Below are 8,710 nucleotides of genomic sequence, written 5' to 3' on the forward strand. Positions count from 1 at the left end.
TTCCATACAAATTTAAGGACTATTTGTTCCAGTTCTTTGAAAAATGTCCTCGGTATTTTGATCGGGATAGCATTGAAAGTGTAGATTGCTCTGGGTAGTATGGACATTTTAACTATGTTAATTCTTCCAATCCATGAGCATGGAATATTTTTCCATCTTTTTATGTCTTCCTCAATATCTTTCAAAAGTGATCTATAGTTTCTAGCATATAGGTCCTTTACGTCTCTGGTTAAGTTAATTCCAAGGTAACGCATGGTTTTTGGTGTTATTGTAAATGGGATGGATTCCCTAATTTCTCTTTCTTCAGTCTCGTTATTCGTGTATAGAAATGCAACTGATTTCTGGGCATTGATTTTGTATCCTGCCACCTTACTGAATTGTTCTATAACTTCCTAATAGTTTGGGAGTGGATTCCTTTGGGTTTTCCATATAGAGTATCATGTCATCTGCAAAGAGAGACAGTTTGACTTCAAGTGAAGTTTAACACATAAAAAAGGAAGGAAGTATTTCAAGGAACAGGTGTGTATTTCTCCATTTTGTAAATCATTCCTCATGCCACAAATGTTTAATGACTACTGGGCTAGGTTAGCTGGCTATTTCCACACTCCCTTGGGATAAAAATGGTGACTGCCATTACACCTGTAGAAAAATGTTACCAAAGCTGACTTAAGGTTACATTTTTTTAAAACCTGAATAAACAGGGGCGCCTGGGTGGCTCAGTTGGTTAAGCATCGGATCCTTTTTTTTTTAATAATAATTCTTTATTATATTATGTTAGTCACCATGCAGTACATCCCTAGTTTTTGATGGAAAGTTCCATGATTCATTACTTGCGTATAACACCCAGCACACCATGCAACCATGCAATACGTGGAGAGCACGTATTGCATGAAGCATAGGATTCTTGATTTCCACTCAGTTCATGACCTGGGGGTCCTGGGATTGAGCCCCACCCCCATGTTGAGCTCCCCACTCAGCAGGGAGTCTGCGTCAGGATTCTCTCTCTCCCCCCGCCCCTCCCCCTCTCTCTCTTAAAAATAAATAAATCTTTTAAAAAATAATAAAACATAAATAAATAACCATTAAAAATGGTGGTTGCTTTAAATACTCCAACCTAAACAAGGATAGAAAGCATTTTGTCTTGAAGTGTACCTACTATCTACTAATGATGTGGGGCAAGTTATTTTCTTTCTGAACCTCAGTTTGCTTGCCTGTAAAATGGAAATAATGGGGGTTATTTGAGATTATCTTGAGGGTTTGGGGGAGGATTAGATGAGAAAATATGCTAAACAGTTGGCATACAGCAGATGCTCTATAAATACTAATTTTCTGCCTCCTTCCATGAATATAGTCTCAATTTGACAGCATTATTTTGGATATCAATATGTAGCAACGAATCAAGTGAGGTTCCCAGTGCCCGTGAACTTGTCCCACTGGCTACACACGCTCTCTCACTGTAGTTCTCCTTGCATTTACCTACGTGCATATAAAGACCATTTTTACAAGTTACCATTTCAACCACAAGTGCAGGTACATTTGCCAGGTATTTACAATTGCTGTTTTGTTTGAAAAATCAGCATCTTCCCAAATTTCATCTGAAAATGCTCCTGTGAGTCATCGTGGTGAAGTTCGGCACAGATGTTAGATGCCACCGGATTTCACAAGTTTGAAATCGTTTTTGACTCGGGGGAAAAAGGGAGCATTCTTAAATTCTTGTCCATCTCAGACTTTCTCATGTCTCATCTGCAGGTTGGGGGATGTACAGGTTGTTCTGTTTTATTATTGTTAATTATACAAATAATACCATTTTCTTTTCCCTTAAAAATGGAAATAGATCTAAAATCCACTTTGATGGCTACTACTCATGGGTAGCTACAATGATCAATTTGGTCTGTATTCTTCCAGACCATTTGTCTCTGGATTTACACATATATTACATGTATAGGTAGAGGAACTTATATGGCAAGTAGCTATTCTACTTACCTAAGGAAAATGGGGCCCATTATTGATTTTAATCACATAAAATTTGGTGTGATGGCTAAGAGAGATTGGAGATAGGAGAGAAGGAAAAGGAAGAGAGGTCTTGCCAAGAGTGATCATTTACTATTTCTTTGGCCCTTTCACTTTGGTCTTCTGAGCCTATTTCTGACAAGTTACACCATCAGAGTGTCTGCAAGATCCAGTTTCATCAATGGGTGGGTTCAACAAAGACAGAGACACAGCCCCCTCTGCCTTCTGAAACTCTCACCCCACCGAAGTCCATCATCAGTTCCATTTGACAAATTAAAAAAAGAAGAAGAAAAATAGTTTTGCCTTTCAGCTGCAAACGGGGGTGGGGGAGTGGGAGGGGCGCCCAGCTGGCTTAGTCAGTAGAGCTTGCCACACTTGATCTCCGGGTGGTGAGTTTGAGCCCCACATTGGGGGTAGAGATGACGTAAAAAAAAAAAGTGCAAACTGAGGTCACCAAAGGCAAATTTTGTTTTCCAACCGAAGCAAACCCTTTGTTAATCATTTCATTAATTTCTTTTAAAGTAGGAGGTGACTTCACATTCCAGACAACAGGGCATAGACTCATTTCTCCTTTCTCCTCCCTGCTAAGTAGAGGGAACTCGAATCCCTGTAAATAATACTAAAGCCCATAATAAAGAGACTGGTGATGGCAAGAGGAATGTGGGCCAGCTGGAGACCACAGGATTTGAGGAAACACCGTGGTGTGCTCCCTGTCTTTTCAAAATCCCAGCCTGGGTTCGAGAGAACCCTGCAACCTGCTCTATCCCCAGCAGACAAAAAACCAAAGACCAACAAAACGAAAGAAAAACTTTTTCTTTCTGACCAAAGGACCAGGAAAGGAGAGAATCCCAGACCAGTGGGAGAGAAACCTTTGACGGCACCTACCCTAACCCAGCCAGAGGCGTCCGCAGAGACCGGGGAGGGACTACAGCCTAGGGCTCCGCATCCAGCAGCCACAGGCGGCTGGGGGGAACGCTGTCCTCTCCCGCTGGGAACACCGGCCAAGACAGTGGGAGTGTCAGCAGCACCAGGCAGCCTGGGGAAGCACTTTCCTCCCCCGCCCCTGGCACCCATCCAGAGCGAGCTGGAGCCCCAACCGCACCAGGCAGCCCCCCGGGGGGGCACGCTCTGCCCCTGCCAGCAGCAACAGCAGCAGCGGGTACCCAGCAAAGGGTCCGCGGACCGTGCCCCGCCCCCCAGCAGCAGCAGGTAGCCAGGGTGAGCACTTCCAGCCCCTGCAGGCCTGGCATCTCCCGATCCCCCATCTGGTGATCTCCTGACCCCCACCACGTGGCAGGTGGCGGGGAAGGCAGTTTCCTCTCCCGCTAGCGGTGTCGGACGAGAGATTGTGGGGGAGTGTGGACATCTGCCGCTTTCCTCCCACCTGGCATCCGCGGGGCGTCCAGAGAGGTGCTTTCCCTCCCGGGTGTTGCCGTGTCAGTGGAGACAGAGCGAGGAATCTGGACTTTCACCCTTGTCTGCCAGTGGCAGCTGGCGCCCCTCGGGCTTCCAATTATAAAGTGAAGGAAGGATCTCAGAGAGGAGGGAGCTGGAGAAAGGGATTCTTTAAATCTGCATGGGAAGTATGAAAAGACACCTGCCGGACCCACAGGTAAAACTAAATCAACATGCCCAAAAGTCTGAGAACAGAAGCGCAGTGCGGAATACCACCGAAGTTTTCAAGGGGGCTTTAAGTGGCACACAGACGAAGCAGACCAGAATAGCACCTCAAGGGTTCTGAAAACTAAACTGTCATTGGAACCACAGTTCACAAATGTAGGCCACGCCCCGTGTGCCACACCAGGAGTAATTGCCTGCTAACACAGAAGATTTAAGCAGGATCCGGAGTCTCCTAACATCCAAAAGGTCCAGGAGACAAGGGAAAGCCCTCCTCATACCCAGAACTAGTATAATCACAACTTGAACGGGAAAAGACAATGAACAGACATAACCCCCTGGGTGTCCAGCTTTTGGTTTCGTCACAGGTCATGATCTCAGGGTCCTGGGACTGAGCCCTGGGTCAGGCTCTGCACTACCTGGGTTGTCTGCTTGAGGATTCCCTCTCCCTCTGCCCCTCCCCCGGCTCCCTCCCTCCCTCTCAAATAAATAAATGAATAAATAAAATTAAAAAGACATAACACTAAGATAAATCAGATATTGGAATTACTTTGCAAGGACTTTAGTTAGAGCAACCATCATTTAAAAACATGCTTCAATAAACAATTACAGATTCTCTCGAAACAAGTGGAGAAAAAAATACAAGATTCCACCAAAGAAACGGGTTACAAAAAACAACCAAATGGGAATTATAGAAGTGAAAAATAATCCGAATTAAAAAGGGACTGGATGGGCTCATAGTAGCGTGAAGATGACAGGATGGAATCAGTGAACTTGAGGACAGAACAATAGAATTTCTCCAATCTGAACAAAAGGGAGAAAACAGATGAGGGAAAAATATCCCAGAGTCTCAGAAGTCCATTGGACAATAACAAAAGTACTAATACTCATATCATTCAAGTCCCTGAAAGAGAAGAGAGGGTGGGACTGAAAATGAATTCAAAGAAATGATGGCTCTTAACTATTGAGAACAAACCGCTGGTTACCAGAAGGAAGGTGGGTGTGGGGGATGGGTGAAATAGGTAATGGGCATTACCGAGGACACTTGTGATGAGCCCTGGATGAAGAACGGAAGTGTTGAATCACTATATTGTACCCCTGAAACTAATAAGACACTCTATGTTAACTATACTGGAATTAAAATTTTTTAAAAAATACAATATTGAATAGATCAACAAACAAAAGTAATAATGTAAAAAAAAAAAACAAAGAAATAATTGGCTGAAAATGTCCCAAATTTGGCAGACATAAACCTACAGATTTAAGAAACTCAGTGAAACCCAAACAGGAAAACCCAAAAATACAATACCGAGACACAACATAAATAACTTCTGAAAACTAAAGATAAAGAAAAATTAAAAGCGGCTAGAGAGAAAAAAATTATTACTGTGGAGGAACACGATGATTCAGTTGATAACAAATTTCTCCTCTGAAATCTGAACTCAAAAGATGTGTTTTTCAGGGCCGCCTGGGTGGCTCAGTCCTTAAGCATCTGCCTTCGGCTCAGGTCATGATCCCAGGGTCCTGGGATCGAGCCCCACATCAGGGTCCCCTGCTAGGAGCCTGCTTCTTCCTCTCCCACTCCCCCTGCTTGTGTTCCCTCTCTCGCTGGCTGTCTCTCTCTGTCAAATAAATAAATAAAATCTTTAAAAAAAAAGATGTGTTTTTCAAATGAGGAAAGAAAAGAATTACCAACTCTGAATTCCATGTTCAGCAAAAATATCCTTCAGGAATGAAAGGGAAATAAAGACATTCTCAGATGACATTAAACTTACTAAATTTTCACTAGCAGATTTACCATTAATGAATGGCTAAAGGAAGTTCTCCAAACAGAATGGAAATGATAACAGGAGGCTTAAAACTTCAGAAAAGAAGGAAAACAATGAAATGTGTATAAATAAGGATAAAGTAGATTGTCCTTTTCCTCACGAATTTTTTCAATCATGATGGATGGTCAAAGCAAAAATTAGAACACCATCTGATTTGGGCTTCAATGTATATAGAAGAAATACGCAAGAAAATAATATTTTAAAAGTAGGAGAGTAAAGGGACCCAAATGAAAATAAGTTTTCTACACCCAGCAGACTGTGGTAAGTTATATATGCATATTTTATTATTTTTTTAAATTTTTATTTTTTTTAAGATTTTTATTTATCTATTTGACAGGGAGAGAGAGAGAGAATGTGAGCTCAAGCAGGGGGAGCCACAGGCAGAGGGAGAGGGAGAAGCAGGCTCCCCACTGAGCAGGGAGCCCTACACAGGGCTGGATCCCAGGACCCTGAGATCACGACCTGAGTCGAAGGCAGATGCTCAACGGACTGAGCCAGCCAGGCGCCCCTATATATGTGTATTTTAATACCTAGAGCAAGAATTAAGAAAACGATATAAAGTGATATACTTAAAAACACTATGTAAGTAAAAATGGAATTCTAAAAAATCTTCAAGTAACCCACTGTAAGGCAAGAAAGGAAAATAGAAGAATGAGAAGTCGAGGGTATAATAAAATGTTAGACTTTAGCTGTAAAATATCAGTAACTATGTTAAAGGTGAACAGTCTAAATACATGAGTTAAAATACAGAGAGTCACAGAATGGTTTTAAAAAACAACCCAACTAGGGGTGCCTGGGTGGCTCAGTCGGTGAAGCGTCTGCCTTCAGCTCAGATCATGATCTCTGGGTCCTGGGATCAAGCCCCTCGTTGGGTTCCCTGCCCAGTGGGGAGCCTGCTTCTCCCTTTCCCTCTGCTATTCCCCCTGCTTGTGCTTGCTCTCTCTCTGACAAATACATAAATAAAATCTTTTTTAAAAATTAAAAAAGAAAACTCAAGTATATGGCGTTTACTAGAACGTCACTTCAAATATAACAACATAGGTAGGTAGAAAATAAAAGGATGGAAAAAAAAGACACCCTTCTCAAATGTTAATTTGCAAAAGGAATGTTTATATTAATATCAAATAAAGTAGACTTCAGAACAAACAAAATTACCAGGGACAAAGAGGGATAATGATGAAAGGTCAATGCACCAAGAAGACACAGCAATCCAAAATGTTTATGCCCCAAACAGAGCTTCAAAATCTGATAGAAGTGAAAGGAGAAACAGACAAATCCACAGTTACAGTAAAAAACTTTAATACTCCCTCTTAGCAGTAGAACTACTAAACATAAAATCAGCAAGACTATACAACTCAAAACCATAAAGGAACGGGATCTAATTTATAGGACACTCCACCCGATAACAGCATAATTCACATTCTTTTCAAATACCCATGGAAGAACATTCTCCAAGAAAGATAGCTCATATTCTGGGTCATAAAACAAACTTCAACAAATGTAAAAGAACTGAAATCATACAGAGTATGTTCCCTGACCATAGTGGAATCAAACTAGAAATTTAGTAACAAAGTCAACACGAAAATCTCCAAACATTTGGAAACGAAACAACACATTTCTCACGAATCTATAGGTCAAAAAGGGACTCTTATGAGAAATTTTTAAAAATACAATGAACTGAACAAAAATGAAAATGTAACATCAATATTTGTGGAATGTAACTGAAGCAGTACTGACATGGGAATTTAGGACACTAAGTGCTCACTTACATCAGAGAAAAGGAAAGGTCTCGAATCAATCACGTAAGTTCTCACCTTGAGACACTAGAAAAAGAAGAGCAAAATAAAATGAACTCAAAATAAGCAGAAGGAGAAAAACAATAAAGATAAGAGGGGCGCCTGGGTGGCTCAGTCGGTTAAGTGTCTGCCTTCGGCTCAGGTCATGATCTCGGGGTCCTGGAGTCCAGCCCGGTGTCGGGCTCTCTGCTCAGCTGGGAGTCTGCTTCTCCCGCTCCCTCTGCCTCTGTTTTCTCTCTCTTTCTCCAACAAATAAATAAAATCTTTTTTAAAAAAATTCTTTAAAACATAATGAAGAGTAGAAATCAATTAAATTGAAGATAAGAAAACAATAGAGAGAATCAATTAAACAACAAGCTGTTTCTCTGAAAAGATCAATCAAATTAATAAACCTATACCAAGAGAGGACACAAATCACTAATATCACAAACGAGACAGGGAATTCTTACTACAGACCTTGTAGCCATTGAAAGGAAAATGAAGTCCCCAATACAGTACCCACATTCTTTGGAAGAAAGACGCTATGTGAATGTCCACAGCAAATATATAGTCAATCCATGAACAGGACGATCATAAAGTCTGTCACCATTTGGAAAAGAAACTTGCAAATTATTAAATTTCTTTGACACTAACCCCTCTCCGTCTCCAGAAGGAACTACTGTGTGATCCAGCAATCCCACTTTTGGGTTTATACCCAATGAAATAAAACCGTTACCTCAAAGAGATATTTGCACTCCCATGCTCACTGCAGCATTATTCACAATAGCAATATCCTAGTATGGAAACAACTTAAATGCCTGTCAACAAATGAATGGACTAAGTAAATGGATCAAGTATATATATATAATACAATACATATATAATATATATAATAATAATGTAATATATAATATACAATATAATAATATATGTTATATATTAATAATATATTATGTATTATTATTATATTATATATATGGATCAAGTAAATATATATATATATATACACACACGCAACACACGCACATAATGGACTATCATTCAGCCTTACAAAAGAAGAAAATCCTGTCATTTGTGACAGAATGGATGAACCCGGAGGGTACTACGCTAAGTGAAATAAGCCAGACAGAGAAAGACAAATACTGCATGGTATCACTTATACTTGGAGTCTTAAAGATTTTTTTAAAATAGAATATAAAAAGCCAAAATCATAGGGGCGCCTGGGTGGCTCAGTCAGTTAAGCATCTGCCTTCAGCTCAGGTCATGATCTCAGGGTCCTGGGATTGAGCTTGGGTTTGGGCTTCCTGCTCAGTGGGGAGTCTGTTTCTCCCTCTCCCGCTGTGGCTCCCTGCCATGCCCTCTCTTGCATGCACTCTCTCTCAAATAAATAAATAAAATCTTAAAAAAAAAAGTCAAGGTCATAGAACCAGAGAGTAGAATAGTGGTTACCAGAGGCTGGAGGTGGGGGAGATAGAGGTT

Source organism: Ailuropoda melanoleuca, chromosome X (assembly GCF_002007445.2).
Source record: "Ailuropoda melanoleuca isolate Jingjing chromosome X, ASM200744v2, whole genome shotgun sequence".
NCBI classification, from domain to species: Eukaryota; Metazoa; Chordata; class Mammalia; order Carnivora; family Ursidae; genus Ailuropoda; species Ailuropoda melanoleuca.